The sequence below is a fragment of the Trachypithecus francoisi genome, unplaced genomic scaffold (genome assembly GCF_009764315.1).
Source record: "Trachypithecus francoisi isolate TF-2019V2 unplaced genomic scaffold, Tfra_2.0 Lachesis_group8, whole genome shotgun sequence".
Lineage (NCBI taxonomy): Eukaryota > Metazoa > Chordata > Mammalia > Primates > Cercopithecidae > Trachypithecus > Trachypithecus francoisi.
Window position 1 is genome coordinate 107,948,975 of NW_022681473.1, and position 18,322 is coordinate 107,967,296.

The 18,322-nt window shown below is 49.7% G+C and overlaps 1 pseudogene; it reads right to left on the reverse strand.

The window, feature by feature from the left end:
* Nucleotides 1-387: 387 nt before the first annotated feature.
* Nucleotides 388-1,814, reverse strand: LOC117081432 (annotated as a pseudogene).
* Nucleotides 1,815-18,322: the final 16,508 nt, after the last annotated feature.

Below are 18,322 nucleotides of genomic sequence, written 5' to 3' on the forward strand. Positions count from 1 at the left end.
TATGGGGTTTCGCTATATTGCTCAGGCTGATCTTGAACTCCAGGCCTCAAATGATCTGCTGTCTTTGGCCTCCCAAAGTGTTGGGATTACAAGCATGAGCCACTGCACCCAGCCTATTATTATTATTATTATCGTTATTATTATTCTTTGGCAGAGCTAGCTGAGGTTTATTTTGGACCAAAAAAAAAAAAAAAAAAAAAAAGCAATTGAATTGTTTTGTAGCTGGAGGCATGGGCAAGGGAGTTCCCCAGGCAGTAAACTCCCCCACCAGTGGGCTGAGGGCTAGGGCTGAGCCTCAGGTGGGTCTCCTGTTCCCTGTGCTCCCCAGCACAGCAGCCTCTGTGGCAGCTGCAGGAGGGGCAGGCTGGGAGAGGCTGCCGTGGCTGTTCACTTGGGCAGGACATCAGAGGACTCCAGCTTCCCATCTCGGGTCTTGATCTTCTTCACAACTACGGCCCTGGTGGAGCTGGTGCTGCTGAAGGAGCTGGAGCCCGCGCCAGAGTCAAAGCCGGAACCCAGGCTGCAGCTGAGGCTGGGGCTTGTGAGACTCCCAAAGGCCGAGCTCGGACCACCCGCATAGCTGCTGGAGGTTTTTGTATGGGTACTCCTGTTCTGCATCCCAGACTCCAGCCGGCTCTCCTCGCCCTCCGGCAGCTTCCTGTAGGTGGTGATCTCGATGTCCAGGGCCAGCTTGATGTTCATCAGCTCCTTGTACTCATGCAGCCGCCGCGCCATGTCCTGCTTGGCCCGCTGCTAGGCGGCCTCCAGCTCAGACAGTTTGGCGTTGGCATCCTTAACGGACAGCTCTCCACGCTGCTCGGCATCTGCGATGGCGGCCTTCGGGGACGCCGTCTGGCCTTTGAGGCCCTCAGTCTCAGCCTGGAGCCGGCAGATGTTCCGGTTCATCTCGGAGATCTCAGTCTTTGTGCGCCGCAGGTCATTCCCTTGCTTCCCAGCCAGCGTCTGCAGCACCTCATACTTACCTGGTACACGCTGTCAGCCTCAGCCTGGCTACGCTTGGCAATCTCCTCGTACTGCACCTTGACCTCAGTGATGATGCTGTCCATGCCCAGGGAGCGGCTCTTTTCCTTGGAGGGCACCACAGATGTGTCGGAGATCTGGGACTGCAGCTCCCGGATCTCCACTTCATACAGCTGCCTGAGGAAGTCGATCTCATCAGTCAGCCCTTCCAGGTGAGATCCCAGCTCTGCCTTGTTCGTGTAAGCTTCATCCACATCCTTCTTGATGAGGACAAATTCATCCTCCATCTCTGTAAGCTCATTGGCCTCATCCTCATACTTGTTCTTGAAGTCCTCCACCAGCCCCTGCATGTTGCCAAGCTCCGCCTCCAGCTTCAGCTTCTCCTGGTCCAGAGTCTAAGGTTGTGGATGTAGCTCTCCAACAGGTTGTTAGTGTTGCTCGAGGCATCTTCTGCTGCTGCCGGCGGCTTCACTTGGTCTCCAGCATCTTGTTCTGCTGCTCCAGGAACTGTACCTTGTCTATGAAGGAGGCAAACTTGTTGAGGCTCTTGATCTGCTCCTTCTCCTGGGCGCGCACGGCCTGGATGTTGGGGTCCACCTCCAGGTTAAAGGGCTCAGCAGGCTCTGGCTGACCGTGACAGTGGTGATGCCTCCCGTGCCACTGGCCCCACCACAGCCTCTGCCCAGGCCACCCCAGAAGCTGCTGCTGCCCACTCGGGAGAAGCTTGAGGAGCTGATGCAGGCACTGGGCCCACTTGTGTAGGAGCGGCTGCTGAAGGCCTGGGGGCCAGAGGTGGGTACCTTGTAGGACTTCTGAGTCACCCGGATGGACATGGTGGAGGCAGGTGGGCTGAACCATGCGGACATTCCAGAAGGAGCAGAGTAGCTGCTTCTTGGTCTATTATTTTTAATAAACAAGGCTAAAAGGAGCCAGGTGTGGGGAGTGGGACCAGCAGGTGGCCTGGCTGGCAGTTGATGCAGGAATGTTTGCCCCTGCATCCTGGGAGGGGGCGTTGAGAAGGGCGTCCTGAGTTCCCATGCTGGCTCAGGCTGAGGGTGAGGTAAAGTTCAGGGCAGAGATGCCTGACTCAAGTGTAGTCAGGTCAAGCTGGTGGCATTTTGTCTAGATTGGCTGCTGGTTTGACTAATCAGTTATGAGACAAAGGATGGGACTTAGGAGTGTCTGTGCCTGGCCTTCTCACACCTAAGCAAGGAATCTTGGGGAAGGGGACTTCTTGGCAGTGAGCCTTTTCCTAGAACACAAAAGGTTGGGGAGTTTCTTGACCATCGGGCACAGGGCTCAGGATGCACTTAGCATTGTCGCTGGCCCCTGCAGGCTGGGGTGGAATGGAATAGCAATTTAGTCCCACCTTGGACATGGGAGGGCAGGGATGGGGCATGCTTTACAAGCTGGTCCTGGCTAGCAAGAGGAGGCACTCCCCACCTGTGGCCCCGGGAGACGGTGGGGGCTGGGCCACCACCTGGTCTATGCCCTGGACCACGAAAGGCAGAATCCCATCCCTGTGGGTGGGAGCAGGGGCTGGAGGTGGGAGCCCAGGAGACTGGGCCCTGCTCTCTCCCACCAAGTTTAGAGGCTGCCCCATGTCTGACCTCTGCCCAGCAGAGACAAGGATTTTCTTTAGCCTCTTCCCTCCCAAGCCTTCTTTCCAACCATCCTATGGTTAGAAGTGCAGGAGCTGGCCGTGGTTACAAAGTGCCCTGAAGCTGGCGGGGGCCTGGAGGCTGGACCGAGAGGCATCCACTTTGCTAGAGCCTCTCACTCTCACCCTCCCACTGTTCTTGCTGTGCCAGCCATGGGCTGTTTGGAGCGACGGAAGCCTCCCCACAGGGGGAGGGCAGGAGAGGAGCTCCACTGCTGCACTTTCTCCAGGCTCTGCTCTCCAGCCTGAGCCGGTCCTGCGGCACCCCCCAGCCACCTCCGGCCTCCCGGGCTGCGGATGTACCACTCACTTGTCTTCCCGTCGCTCAGGGTGACTCCCTAATGACTATAATCAGAGTATGCACGGAGAGGTGAAGGAGGGATGGTGAGTGCTTCCCTAGACAGCCCGTCCGTTAGTGGGGCAGTGGCCTGTCACAGCTGTCCAGAGGTAGATGAGCCTGGACCAGGCCAGAGAGGCCTGGGGAGGGAGACCAAGAACCCCTGTCTTCTCCATCCCTTCTTCCCCTCCCCTCTTCCTTGGCCTTTTGCTTAGGAACTCTGCTCTAATTATAAATGGTTTGACAAATTTAGGCCAGGCTTTGTAATTAAAAATAAAGAAGACAGGCAGCATTGTCTCCTAACGATGCCTTTAATTGGTGGAGTTAATTTTAACGGGGCCTAGTTCAGTGCCTTGGAGGAGGGAATTCCAGAATTGGGACTCTTACTGGCATCCCCTGAAAGGCTCCCCCAGCCCATTTACCTCATCAGCCAGGGGCTCCTCAGGCAGGGTGGGGGGCAGGATATTTATATGTTTATTTTTGTCTCCAGTGCCTGGCACACAGTGAGCAGAAGAAGGGGCCTGTGGTGAGGAAGACCCAAAGCATCTGGAGCTTCTGACCAGTCAGGAGGATTGCCTGAGGCCAGAAGTTCAAGACCAGCCTGTGCAACATAGTGAGATCCCCGTCTCTAAAAAAAAAAAAGTACAAAATTTAGCCAGGGGTGGTGGTGCACACTTGTAGTCTCAGCCACTCAGGAGGCTGGAGAGGGAGAATCGCTTGAGCTCAGGAGATCCAGGCTGGAGTGAGCTGTGATGGTGCCACTGCACTCCAGCCTGGGCAAGAGAGCAAGACCCTGTCCTCCACTCCAAAATAAATTAATTTAAAAAATAAAAAGAAACACATTGGGATGGTGACTTGCAAAAAATAGAAAGAAAGCCTCCCAGACTGACTCAAGTGACAGGGGAGACATTTCAAGGGCAAGGGGGGGCTCTTGTGGATACCCCAAGGAAGGAAGGGAACAACAGCTGATCCACGCAGGAGCCATTGTCAGGGAGGGAAACCCCTCCCTCTACCTCTGAGACTTCCATAATTGAGTCTATGAAATAAACTGACAGCAGGCAGATTAACAAGAGGAAAGGCAGACACATTTTTTGTGTGCATAGGAGCGTCACATGAAGGAAAAGTGCATACCCCAAACCCAGTGAGATCTAGAAGCTGTGATGCGTTCTTCATGGAGGAGAGAGAAGGGGGGATGCAGGCAAGTGAGGGGAGAGTATATGAGGTTTGGAAAGATGAATGGGCCTTTGGGAGAATAAGTGACAGTCTGACAAAGTCTGCCTGGGTGGGTGCCCCCTAGACCCCAGTTTCCTCTCTCTCCTGTGATAGGAGCCAGTCTTCACTGGTTGATGGATTCCTGGGGAGGGATTCATGACAATTGGCTTATTTTTGGAAGACCTGTCTTTAGGCAGATGCAGGGAGTTCAGAGAGAGAACCCCTGACCGCATTTACTGTACCCCAACTGCTCTCAGTTTGAGGTAATTAGCACACCAGAGCTGAATATTTTGGGGTGATATTTCCTGAACTTTTTTTTTTTAGAAACTAGGAAAGCCAGAAACCCAACCTACTTTCTCCATCTCTCAAGGCCTCCCCAGTAGCCAAGACTTCTCTCTCTCAGGGGTCTCACATCCCTGTGGGGACCAGCATCTCCAGAGGTAAGGGACGGTTTTTCCCTTTTAACTTCAGCTCATGCCGAAATTAAATCCTTTCTTTAGTTCTTTTAGCACTGCCAAAGACAGGCTGGTATTTTCAAATATAACTGTATCTGTTAAAAGCTAGAAAATAGAAATAGAAAATACAAATAGCAGAATCGGTTTTCCAAAGGGCAGATTCTGAGTGCTAGGAATCCTGGAAGAAGTAGAAACTCAGTTTTCTAAAATTCTGAGCTATGCAATAACCTTTCTCTAACCTTCCAGGAGCTGGGACAATTCTACCCCTGACCCCATGAGATAGATGCCTCAGGTAGAATCTATACAAGTAGAATCATCCCAGTCTTTTCAAGGAACCCCTTTGAGAAGAGAGCCTGGCACATAGTAGGTGCTCAGTAAATATACGGCATCCTATTTCCATCAGGTGGAACAGTTTAGCAGGATATTTTATCCCCTCCTGGGAGGAACAAGAAAGACCCCCCCAAAGACAAACTCTTCTGTAAATTAAACCTCTTGGATCTAAGCCTTCCTTCATCCCCATTACTCAAGCTTCATCCCTAAATCTTGCCAGTTTCATAAGAGGCTGGATAATGTTTTTGAAATAGTAAACCTACGTGTTCCTATCGCCTGGTAGCCCCGCACCCACTGAGTCAATGACATCGATGCCTCTGGGGAGGGCGGCTACAGCCTAGAACGAAGAAGTCAATTGAGTTGCTGAATGGATTTTTTTTTTTTTTTTTTTTTAACCTGAGGCAGATGCTGATACAATAGTCTATGGGCAAAGCGATTTTGATTTGCAAGAGCTAGAGCTTAAGAGAGAAACAGTTTAGCTTTAAATTCCAAGAAGGCTTAGTTTAAACTCAGGACTGATCATTGAATTTCTGAAAGTTAACTATAGAAGGTCTGGGGATGTCGTAGATGTTTGTGGATTGAATCAACCTTTCCCTATGTGCAAAAATCCATCTATGTGACTAAACTTTTATTCTCATGCAATGCTTTAATGAGTAGTCGTAGTCAACATTGTGATTACCTTGTGCTAGGTACTGTGCTAAGGGTTAGATAACTGATTTAATATTGTCAACAACCTCATAGAAATGGTAGCACAATTACCCCTATGCTCAGATAAGCTCCTGTCAATTGCCTACTACCCAGCTATAACAATGCCTCTCTGTCGTTCAATCAGTTCTCTCACTTCTGTTTCCATTGCTCCTTCTCCATCCAGATTCTTGTGTGTGCTCTTCTCTCTGCTGGGAAGATCCATTGACACCTTGTCTCTGGAGAAATCGGGCCCCCCTTGTTCTGAGGCTCCCAGAGACAAGTAATCATACCCTTTTCCATGCTCCAGCTAAACCTGTGCATACATAGGTTTTCTTTTCGCACTTTATATACAGAACATTACTGTAATTATTTGTGTATGTTGGTCTCTCTTATTGTGTGCTCTGAGAGTAGTGGGGCTTTCTCTGTATCTTTAGAATCTAGCAAATGCTTGGCACATAGTAGGGACCAATGATTGTTAAGTAAGTGACGAAATGATGTACGAATGGGGAAAAAGTGAAGCACAGAGCAGAGACCTGGGGGTAGTTGCCCCTCCACGCAGGAAAGGCTTCCTGGGAAATTGGGAAGCCCAAGGAGAGGCAGAACCACCGTTTGGAAGGAGCTGTTGGGTCTGGTCTCCACCTCTGCCTCCTCTACTTTTTACTTAGAGGTCAGAACCCCCCAGATCACAGGTGGTTCTGCTCAGCCCCAGGCAGTTTATGCCCTGCTTCCCTCTGGAACTCTCAGAATATCCTGCACCAGCAGGGAACAGACAAGCCGAGCAGAAGGTGCCTTCAGGCAGTGAGAGGGCCTGAGATCCTTGCAGCTGATCTTTCCCCGTAACCCCCTTCAGGCTCCTGGCCTGTGGCTGGTACCAAGGAAATCCAGAGTGGCCTCCAATCTGAGAGATGAGGACTAGGGGCACGAGTCAGGGCTAGCAGGAGCAGGGCAGCCCAGCAATCAAGATAAATTATATTTTAATGCAATACTTAAAAAAAAATTGGCAAAGTATGGTTCATGGGATTTCTGCCTAGTTTTATTTTTAATTCTTTTGTCTGTCTATCTATCTATCTATCTATCTATCTATCTATCTATCTATCTATCTATCTATCTATTTTTTGGGACAAGGTCTCAGTGTTGCCTAGGCTGGTCTCGAATTCCAGGACTTTGGCAATCTTCCTGCCTCAGCCTTCTGAGTAGCTGAGACTACGGGCGTGTGCCACAGCCCAGCTGTTGCCTGTTTTGTTTTTGTTTTGTTTTGTTTTTGTTTTTGTTTTTGAGATGGAGTCTCGCTTGGTTGCCCAAGCTGGAGTGCAGCGTTGTGATCTCAGCTCACTGCATACAACCTCTGCCTCCCAGATTCAAATGATTCTCCTGCCTCAGCCTCTCCAGTAGCTGGGACTACAGGCACCTGCCACCACACCTGGCTAATTTTTGTATTTTCAGTAGAGACAGGGTTTCACCATATTGGCCAGGCTGGTCTTGAACTCCTGACCCTGTGTTGTGATCCATCCAGCTCGGCCTCCCAAAGTGCTGGGATTACAGGCGTAAGCCACTATGCCAGGTCTGCCTGGTTTTATGAATAAAATTTTATTGGAACTAGGGCCAAGATTAGAGTGAGGTGAGTGAGACAGGATCATCCATGTGCAGGGTTGGAACCTGCCTCTAAAATTTGCTATATTGCTCTGATTTAACGAAATTTTTAAAAATTAATTAATTTATTTAGAGACAGGGTTTTGCTCTGTCGCTGGGCCTGGAGTGCAGTGGTGTGATTATGGCTCACTGCAGCCTTGAACTCCTGGGCTCAAGGGATCCTCTTGCCTCAGCCTCCCAAGTAGCTGGAACTATAGGCATGTGCCACCATGTGTGGCTAATTTTTAAAAATTTTTGTAGAGATGGAGTCTTGCTATGTTGCCCAGGCTGGTCTTGAACTTCTGGGCTCAAGCAGTCTCACTGCCTCAACCTCCCAAAGTGCTGGGATTACAGGTGTAAGCCACCACACCCAGCCCAGTTGCTGAGTTCTGGGGCTATACCTCACATTCTGTGCCTGTGGTGGGTGCCTTGGTTTCCTTGCCCCAGTCTTGGCCTAGGAAGTGGGACCTGTGTCAGAGGGGCTGGGGGAGTGGTAAGGGCTGCTGCCTCTACAAGATGCCTTTGCTTTTTGATGAGAGCACAGGCTGGATTTCAGTTCCTTTCACCATCTCAGCAGCCCCTCTGTACAGAGTACAATCTGCACAACTGTACGGGGTGGCCGTATCTGGAGAACAGACTACAGATTAGTCCACCCACAGGTAGTCTACTGCAGAGGCAGATGCACCACGAACAGAAACCAACGCCCAGGACCATTGAGGACAAGCTACCCTTCAGCCTCCCTTCTGGGGAGGCAGGGGAAGCCCCTTGGCTGGGCATGGTGCAATCTCAGCTCACTGCAACCTCCACCTCCCAGGTTCAAGTGATTCTCCTGCCTCAGCCTCCCAAGTAGCTGGGATTACAGGCGTGCACCGTGCCTGGCTGATTTTTGTACTTTTAGTAGAGACAGAGTTACATCATGTTGGCCAGGCTGGTTTCGAACTCCTGGCCTCAAGCAATCCAGCCGTGTAGGCCTCCTAAAGTGCTGGGATTACAGGTGTGAGCCACTGCACCTGGCCGGTGATTGGTCTTTTAATTGCTGAGTTATTAGAGTTCTTTATATATTTGGTATATGAGAATGTTATCAATGGCTTCCTTTTGTGTAGAGGATGAGTTTCAGTCCCTTCAGCTGGCCTGCAAGGTTCTTCCAGATCTAACCTGATTTCCTTTACTGCTGCCTCTATCTCCTGCTACTCCCTTCCTTTTACTGATAAAGCTTTTTCACTTCCCTTTCCAGAAAATGCTTTCTCTCACAACTGGCCTTTTGTAGATGCCATTCCAAAAACATTATTGTCCCTTCTTGCCTGGCTAAAATCCACTCACTCTGCACTTAAGGTTCTTCTCTGTGGGCTAAAAAGATGGTGTAGGCCGGGCATGGTGGCTCATGCCTAGAATCCCAGCACTTTGGGAGGCTGAGGCGGGAGAATGGCTTGATCCCATGAGTTCGAGACCAGCCTGGGCAACATTGTGAGATACTCTCCCAAAAAAGTAAAATAAATAAATAAATATTAAATTAAAAAATAAAAAGATGATGCAGCAGGCAAGCTCCCATGTCTGAGAGCTGGTCTACGTTCAGGGCCAGCTGCTGAGGGCACATGTGGATTCTGGCCCTGTGATGCTGACGGGGAGGTGTTGGAAAGTGATTGCAGCATCGTCCCTGTGATCCACGGTGGCCAGTGAATCCCTCGGACTTACAGGAGATTTTAAATGTTATTTAGCCCACCCTCCTTCCCCGAAGTTGGAGCATTTCTGGATCACCTCCATCTAGCCTGTCCTGACTCTGGATTCCACCACGGACAGCTGGGGATACTCAACATGGCCTTTGAGGAACCGGGGGTGGTATGTTTACCTGCAGGCAGGCAGCCCTGGGTTTGGATCCTGGCTCCACCCTCAGCCATGGAATCTAGGGCAGGTGTTTTTAGTTTTTCAATCTGCAGATTGGGCTTAGGGAGTAACACCTGCCTCGCGGGGCTGTTATTTGGCATTGGGCAGGCACTCAGCAGTGTTGGTTTCGTTTCCCTCCTATTAGAAAACTCATCCTCAGATTGAGCCTAAATCTATTTTCCTGTGAATTCTAAACATTGGCCTTGGAACCACAGGGGACACGTCTCTCTCATTCCACTGTCTGTTCCATGTTTGGAGTTTGTCCCCTTAAAAGCCTCTCTTCTGCAAACTCAACATCTTCACCTCCCTCAGCAGCTCTGCCCAGTCACCCATGCTGAGGTGAGCCTCACCCAGACCTCCTTGAGAGGCAATCCATTCCGCAGACAATGGCTGCATTATTGATATGGTTAGGCTTTGTATCCCCACCCAGATATCATCTTGAATTACAATCCCTATAATCCCTGTAATCTCTTACAGGTCAAAGGAGAGACCAGTGGAGGTAACTGGATCATGAGGGTGGTTCCCCCCGTGCTGTTTTCACAATGGTGAGTTCTCGTGAGATCTGATGATTTTGTGTTTGGTGGTTCCTCCTGTGTTCATTCTCCCTCCTGCTGCCCTTGTAAACAAGGTGCCTTGCTTCCCTTTCTCCTTCCGCCATGATTGCAAGTTTCCTGAGGCCTCTCCAGCCACTCTGAACTGTGAGTCAATTAAGCCTCTTTTCTTTATAAATTATCCAGTCTCAGCTAGTTCTTTATAGCATGTGAAAACGGACTAATACTATTATCCATGGCGTTAGGTCATTTTTGTCAGGATAGGAGTCGTTTCTGATTCACTACATGGGGTATAGCTGTTTGCACTTGCTAAGTGTGTAATAAATATGTGTTGACTTAGCCTGTCTTCCTTGGTCAGAGGGAGTACTCTGGTCCCGAGTCTTCTCTCCCTTCCTCAGCTACAACTTGAGGCCAGGGAGTGAGGCAGGCAGTGTATTGTAAGACCTTCCATTAATTCACCCTTTCAACATTTACCAAGCACCGGGCTAGGGGCTCTGATAAGAACTCTATGAATTTCCTAGGGTTGCAGTCACAAATTACCACACACAGCGTGGCTTAAAGCAACAGACATTTCTTTTCTCGCAGCTCTGAAGGTTGGAAGCGCAGAATCAAGGTGATGGCAGAGTCAGCTTCCTCTGAGGTTCGAGAAAATAATCTGTCCCACACCTCTCTCCTAGGTTCTGATGGCTTCTGGCAGTCCCTGGCATGCCTTGGCTTGTAGAGCCTCACTCCAATCTGTCTGTCTTCACAAGGCATTCTCCCCTGTGTGCCACTGGGTTCACATTTCCCTCTTCTTAAAAGGATGCCAATTGTATTGGAGTGAGGGTCCACTCTAATCCAGTGTGAACTCATGTTAACCCTGATCGTATCTGCAAAGACCCTATTTCCAAATTAAAGTCACATTCCCAGGTTCTAGATGGACACGCATTTTGCGAGGACAGCAGTCAATGGTACGGGAAATGATGCTTGCTCTCAAGGAGCCCACTGTCCGGTGGAAGGGAAGCAGACCTGTCAACGTAGAGGAGCGATGTGGTGATTGACAGAGGTATGCTGGAGTGGAGAGAGAGTGTGTGTGCTGGGAGGACACCTGAACCAATCTCTGAGGGGATAGGAGCTGGTCAGAAGAAGGGTATGAGTAAAGGTGGGAGAAATGGTCTGGGGCATGCAGAGAACTCCCAGAAACTGGTGAGGGTGGAGCCCCAAAGAAGGGATCAGGGAGTGATGAGACAAGGCTGGGAGGTGAGCAGGAGACAGTTGTGGAACACCTTGGACACCAGAGGCCTTTATCTTACAGGCAGCCAATCAGAAGCCAACGAAATACTTTACGCAGGAAAATGATAAGGCCAAATGTGTCTGGAAAATTGACTCTGGCATCCTTGTGGGTTGGGTTAAAGGGTGAGACTGGAGGCCAGTGAACTAGTTAGATGCTGTTGCTAGTGCAGGCTAGAGATGTGAGGCTGTCAGCGGCTGATGGCGGTCTTGGCCAGTTTGTGCCCACTGTTATTCCAGAGATAAACACTGTGGACCTGCATCACAAACACCATTCTGCAGGTAGAACTTGACCTTCATAAAAGGAAGACAGAGAAAGACATCAGAAATTGTTTTTTAAGAGCAAATGTTGGATTTTCAAGGGATCTGAAATCAAGGTTGAATTTTCCAATGAGCCAGCTGGACTCTTCTTGGCATTTAGACATCTCAGGGTTTGCTTTCCATTGATTTTCCAGTGGGCACCTCCTTCTCATGCGTGATCTTCCTCTTACACTCTTGGCCCCTTGTCAGCTGCAGTTTCTGACAAGGTCTTACTGATGGTGCCTCACTAGCTGGTGAAGGAGCCCTTAGGTCTGGGCAGCCTGGGGATGCCCCTTTCCTGTAAGACTGTGTCAGGCACCCTCTTTCCTGGGCTAAGATCTTCCATGGGCCAATGCCAATGTAAGTGGCAAGGGAGTACATGCACTGTAGGGCCCTCCCTCCTAGGTCACCTGTGCCCTTGCATGGCTGTTCTGAGTCAGAGGCCCCCTCCATTTAGGACATTGTAATGCGACCTTCTTTCTCCACTCCAGACAAAGGAGATACTGCACAGGCAGTTGTAAGTGCGAGTCTGGGTGTCAATATCACTGTGGGTGGGGCTGGTTGGCAGTTGAAAGGCTTCAGGGCCAAGCTGTGGGACCACCCACTGTCTGATGGAAGTGGGTGATGAAAGAAGCTTGACAAAGCGCAACTGGAGAGAGATGGGACTAGGGATGGATGGGGGAGTGGACACTCCCAGCGGCATCCCAGACAACTGTTTTCATTGATGCGTTCTATAGGGAAAAATTGTGAAAGACTTTGAAATGGACCAAAAAGATGATTGGGTGTCTTGTCTAGTATACTCTTCTGGTTTTTTTTCCGGCTTTCATGGTCTTTGAGCTATTTTACAGCCCTGGAAGTTACAGAAAACTGGTAATAACACAATGAGGAAAGGGCGTGTGAGGCCACAGCAAGAGGACACACAAGCCAGGAAGTGAGCCCCCATCAGACACCGGAACCTTGATCTTGGACTTCCAGCCTCCAGAACTGTGAGAAATAGATATTCCTTGTGTAAGCCACCAGCCTATGGTGTTTTCTTACGGCAGGTGGAGCCGACTATGATCGGAGCAGACTATGAGAGCTATATTTCAGGTTCTGTGAGATTTTCTTTTAACCAATTGTAATATCTTACTGGTTTCCCCATGAATTAGTGAACTAAATACAATTTTTGACATAGTTTGATTATTTGCATGAGAGTCACGATTTTGTCCTTAAGCAAAAGTTATTCTTTGACCGTCCAATCATTCGGCAGAATGTTCATTGATGCTGTCTCTGGCCCCGGCACTGTGCTGATGGCTGGAAATACAAAGATGAGTTCAACAGAGTCTTTGTCCTCAAAGAGCTCCTTGTGTGGTGCAGAGGCGGGCAGGAGGCACACCAGTGAGCATCAGCGTGGCGGTGCTCAGGCTGCAGTTGGAGGAGGTCGCTTTTGGCAGCGATTTGGGGCAGGGCTGGGTTTTTCTTCCTGGGAAAAGCATGAGTTTTGGAGTCAGACAGGCCTAGCTCTAAGTCCTAAATTCACCACTTCAAAGCTTTGTGGCTTCAGATACATTCATTTTCTTATCTGTGAAGTAAGGATAGCATTTTCATCTTAAGGGTTTATGAGAAATAAATGAGGTATTGTGTGCAAAGAGCTTAGCCCAGTGCCTGGCATATACTAAATGCTCAGCAAATGCTAGTCTCAGCCCTCTGGGCTATGATTTCAGAGGGGCAAGGAAGGCCCCTGATTCCTTCCTCTCCCTGCTAGGAGACACCTGAAATTCCTTTAGGAGTGGAAAACCCTTTCATTACACAGCTAGCGAAGCACTCCCAGTATAAACAGCTTGGGACAGGAAGTGTAGTGACTCAACACACGTTAATATGTAATTTGCTGATGCCAGGGCTTCCGCTTAGAGAAAGTTTTCATAAGCATAACCCCTTGCCTGTGGGTGCCTCTGAAAGCACTTTCACATCTCTGACCTCATGTAATCCCCCCAGCGCCTATCTGGGGAGGGCAGGCCCTGGAGGATCATCCTCACTCATTTTACCAAGGAGGGGACTTGGGCTTTGAGCCATGAAATAAATAGTCCATTCCAGGTTACCCAGTCACGATCCAGGAGCCGGGCCTCAGACCTCGGTCTCCAGACTCAAACAATGCACCCTCTCCTCCAGTGGAGAGAAGAAGGGAGAGGAATCACTCTAGAAGAGAACTTGGGGAACCTGAGCTTAGAGAAGTTGTGTCAACCCTGTGTGCAGGAAGCAGAGCCTCCCGGGATGGTGGGTTAAGGATCTGCTCTCTATAAACTGTGGAATTCTTATCACGTTGGGCCTTGATTTCTTTTCTTCTAAAATGGAGGTAGTGATGCTTGTCTCACAGGGCTGCTGTAGGAATAAAGAGGATAACACAAGCAGCGTCTAGCACAATGCCAGATGGAAGGCTTCAAGCCACACAAGAGCAGGAACAAACCTGACTTGCTCCCCATTGCATCCCAGCAATCGGTAAAGCACCAAGCACGTGGTAGGTGCTCCAGTAGTATTCAATAAAGGAATGGATCAGTGAGTGGCACGGGCTCAGTGCACGGCCACCGTTGTAGTCGTGGTGTAGGAACAGGATCGCTGGTGGAACTCACTGAGCTTGGGGATGTGGAAGAGAGGCTGGAGGAGCCGGGTCTGCAGATACCTTTCAGTGGCTGTGGGGAGGGCAGACTCAAGGAAGAATTCAGTTTCTTTGGGTGTGAGGACTTTGGGACACCTTCTGCTCTGAATCAAGGAGCCAGGAGCTGGGATACTCCACACCCAGGCCAGGGGACAGAGTGACTTCAGGTAGAAGCTGTAGGCATGCAGGTAAGCCCCAGAGAGCATAAGGAGGGAGAAACCCAGGTCCATGCTAAACCAGCAGGGGCAGCCCATGTGGGTGGTGCCAGGACCAGACAAGCAGCCTCCAGGAGGTGGGCAGAGAGCTTCGCTGTGGCCCCTGTGCTGGGGGGCATGGGTGGCCCAGAAGGACGCAGGCTGCCACTGTATTTCCTGAGAACTGCTTTCCCAGCCCCTGGCTATTCCTTCCACTAGGAGCCATTTTCATTCCTGTTCTGACCCTCCTGAGACCATGGCTCCTGGTCAGGCCCTGATCTCCTAGTGGATTTCTATTGATTTGGATGTTTTTGACAGAGCGTGCCTTTAGGAGAGTTCTGCTCCTGAGCCGTGAACTCTGCCTCCATCTGAATCTTCACCTCTGCTTTCTACCTCTCCTCCTCACTCACAGCTGCTGGCTCAACAATCCCACTTAAAACAAAACAAACGAAACCCTCTCTCCCTTGGCCCCAGCTGTCTCTTCAGATCACGGCTTATCTTTTCTCCCCAAACTCATATCTTGAGAGGATTAGCGTTCTTTGCTGTCTGATGTTCTCCTCTCCCATTCACTTTTTTTTTTTTTTTTTTTTTTACAAATAGTCTTCCAGGTGTTTTTCCTCTGAGTGGCATCACCAGTGGTCTACAAAGTCACCAAGTCCCCTCTCCAATCACCCCCTTACCCCTTCTAAACCCAACTGCTGTTCTCAGGATGTTTCTGCCTCCCATGACATTCGGCCACGTGGGCCGCTGCCTGCTTGAAAGTCCAGCCTCAGGTCCCAGGTGGAGCCCCACCGGTGCCTGCGGCCTTGGTCTTGGCTTTGACCTTGGCTAGCTTCTTGCTTTCCTTCGCTGGTCGCCTTCCGCCTTTGCTGTGAGTGCTCCTCGAGTGGATCCCAGTCCTCACCTCCTCCCTCCACACGTTCTCCCTGCGTGAGCTCATCCTCCCTGTGGCTTTAATTACCATCTGTAGGCTGCTGGCCGCTCCAGTGTGGGCTTGTCTCAGGAGCAACAGGCCAGCAGCTTAAGAGCACCTCCATCCCCACATGTGTGAACTTGAGCACGTTCTGAACACCCTTCCCCGCCTTCCTGCATGGCCACCATCTCAGTAAGCATCTCTCTAGTTGCCGGTCAGAAACCTGGACAGGATTCCTGATTCCTCCTTCTCTGTCAGCCCCCATACTCAGTCCTTCTGTTTGATTTGACCCAACTGTCCCTTAGGTTTTCCTCCTAATTTGCTTTCCAGTCCACCTGCTTATCTCCTGACTGCCTCGGTGACGGCTTCCTCCCAGGCTCCCTGCCTCAGTTGCCCCGGCTCACTCCCATGGGCTCAGCAGGTCTTGGACTCTGCCTCACGCCTTGGGCTTCTCTGTCCATCTGTTCCCTCCCTCCAAGCTTTCCTCAAGCCTCACCTCTTTGAAAGTTCATGTCACAGTTAAGAGGGATACTCTGGAGCCCACAGACCTATTTCAAATCCAGATGTCACCATTTAGCAGCTTTGAGACCTCAACCTCAGCAAACTTCTTACCTGCTCTATGCCTCAGTCTCCTCTTACGTAAATGGCAATCCCTGCTTCTCATCATTGCAGTGAGTCAAGTGTGTGTCTCTAGCTGCTTTTGTATTCTAGAGAATGGCATGCACTGCTGCCAGGGAGACAGGGATCTTTGTTCCGGAAAATGACCCACTGATTGTATCAGATAAAGCTCTCTACCACCAGAGTGAAACTGGGAAGAGAAGACCAAAGAGTGGGGCTGAACTGCTCCAAAGACAAAAGCCATTTCAGCAGGAAGCGATGAGAACCAGGAAATGGGGGAGTGCGGTAGGGGTGAGGAGGGTCAACCACGGGATTGGAGGGCAGAGGCTGAAGACAGAACCCAGAAGATGTGACTGGTTCAGCAGGAACTCGCAAGAGCAAGAGGTCTGATTTTTAAATTTCGAGTTGCTCGTTTGGCTATAAGAAGGTCCTTCCTACTCCCCAGTTACTCCCAACTTCTAGGAAAATTATCTTACAGATTCTGCCATAGGTTAGTAACATTTTGGGGGAAAATTCAGGATGAGACAGATCCCATCTGCCACTTCCTCCAGGAAGCCTTCCTGGACTCTCCCTGTCTCCCAAGTCTGGTTTTGGTATCTCTTCTTCTGTAGGTCAACAAGAAGACAACAAACAAACAAACAAAAACAAAACAAAACAAAACCCCCAAAAATGCATGAACTCAGAAACTGAGTCAGAACAGGATTGAGAGAGAAGAGGAAATCAGAATGAGAGGGAATCATGAAAATGCCAGGTCCTGGCCATTCTTAGGAATCTTGGAGACTGTACGGCATGGAACCATTTTTATCTGAATACTAAAAGTGACCCCCAAAGCTTTAAAGGGACATCAAGAGATCATCTGTGTTACTGAGAATTAAATTAGATGATATACATAGAGTTCCTAGCCCCAGCCCCAACACATAGGAAACTCAGAAATTTGGGAGTTACTTTTTTTTTTTTTTTTAAACAAACATTATAATGTCCTATTTTATAGATAGCAAGGATAGAACAATCTCATCAGAGGTGAGGTGGGCAGAGATGTACAGGAACAGAGGGAGCTTATCTCCTCTTAACTTCCCTGGGCACCCAGGCCCCATAATGGGGACCCAGCTGCTGGTAACACTGGCCAAACAAGGACAATATGATCATATCTGGAAATGTCCATTTTTGTGTTATTGTCAGCTACTATTATTATTTTTAATAGGATACGGTCTCACTGTGTTGCCCAGGCTGGTCTTGAACTCCTAGACTTAAGCAATCCTCCCACCTCGGTCTCCCAACGTGCTGGGATTACAGTCTGAACTGCAGCACCCAGTTCTATTATTTTTTTTTTTTTTTTTTTTGAGGCGGAGTCTCGCTCTGTCGCCCGGACTGGAGTGCAGTGGCCGGATCTCAGTTCACTGCAAGCTCCGCCTCCCGGGTTTCCGCCATTCTCCTGCCTCAGCCTCCCGAGTAGCTGGGACTACAGGCGCCCGCCACCTCGCCCGGCTAGTTTTTGTATTTTTAGTAGAGACGGGGTTTCACCGTATTAGCCAGGATGGTCTCGATCTCCCGACCTTGTGATCCGCCCGTCTCGGCCTCCCAAAGTGCTGGGATTACAGGCTTGAGCCACCTCGCCCGGCCAGTTCTATTATTTTTAACAACACTGTCCTTCCTCAGTGTCCCCAGAGTGCCTCTGCCTGTCCCCACTCATCTGTTGTTGAGTGTGGATCTTGGATTACTACTTTTTCTACTTATATGTAAGAAATCTGGCTGATTTTCACATGTGGTTTATGGAAATAGAATGATTTTTTGGTTCCATCATGTATCCTGTCTTCCTCCAATTTCACTGCAAGCTCTGAGTTGGAAATCAAATGGCCAGTTCTCCCTGGGTCCCTTGTGCCTCACACACAGCAACGGCTCCACCGATGTCTGTTGCTGTGGGTGTTAATTTCATCCCTGGATGGGTCCAGAGAGCCCACACCTGGGCAGGAGGCTGGGCTCAGCCTGGAAGCCCCTGCTCTGTCTTTGCCTGTGTCTTCACTCAAGTCTCTTGGGACAGCCTGAGCTGCTGAGATGTGGTGGTGGAGAGGAGACCAAGATGGGGTCTTTGAGAAGGACAAGCAGTGTGAAACTAAGGGGCAGTCACAGGGTGTGGGCATTGTATTTAATTAGCCACAAAGCCCTTTCATGAGCTCTTGAGCCATGGTCCCTTGTTGAGGAAATGTGTATACATGTGAACTACATGGAAAAGGACCTCAGGGTTGTCACATCCAACTCTGACCCATTGCAAGAATCTCCTTTTATACCTCTGACAGGTTTTATTCAGTCCTTACTTGAATGCTTGTAATGATGGAGGGTTCATTACCTTTAGAGCAGGAACTTTTGGTTACCTAATCATTTGTATTTTTATTTATTTTTCCTTTTTAGAAACAGGGTCTCACTCTCACCCAGGCATGAATGCAGTGGTATGGTCATAGCTCACTGCAGCCTCGAATTCCCAGGCTCAAGCGGTCTTCCTGCCTCAGCCTTCTGTGTAGTTGGGATTACAGACAGGTGCCACCACACCTGGCTAATTTTTTTTTTTTTTTTTTGTAGAGATAGCATCTCAGTATGTTGCCTAGGCTAGAGAACTTGATTTTAATTAAGTGCTCACCCTCCTTCATAACTGGTCCAAGGAGCTGTAGTGAGCCCATT